Source organism: Octopus bimaculoides, unplaced genomic scaffold (assembly GCF_001194135.2).
Source record: "Octopus bimaculoides isolate UCB-OBI-ISO-001 unplaced genomic scaffold, ASM119413v2 Scaffold_99346, whole genome shotgun sequence".
In the NCBI taxonomy this organism is placed as follows: Eukaryota; Metazoa; Mollusca; class Cephalopoda; order Octopoda; family Octopodidae; genus Octopus; species Octopus bimaculoides.
The window spans coordinates 9,739-10,149 of NW_026308093.1; positions in this window are offsets into that span (position 1 = coordinate 9,739).

Sequence of the window (411 nt, forward strand, 5' to 3'; positions counted from 1 at the left end):
TATGGACAGTGGGAGTGTCCTGGTGGACACCAAATTTGTATAAGTCAATCAAAGGTCTGTGATGGCAAAACTGATTGTCCAGGAGGCACAGATGAAAGTACTACCTGTAGTAAGTCTTCTGTTTGAATATATATACATAAATATTTCATTTGTATATATATTCTATATACATAAATATTTCATTTGTAAACATATATACGCTCACATTGACATACATATAAATACTTACAAATACACACAAATACATATCTATTTATATATACCTTAGGATGCACAAACAGTTGGAAAAGAAATCAATATCTGTAGAAGAGTATAAAGAAACAGATACTTCTTTATCAAGTTATATGTGGTACCTAAAAGCTAATGATAAACATATAAAATCAAATGGAAAAATACTCAATTTCTTTTATT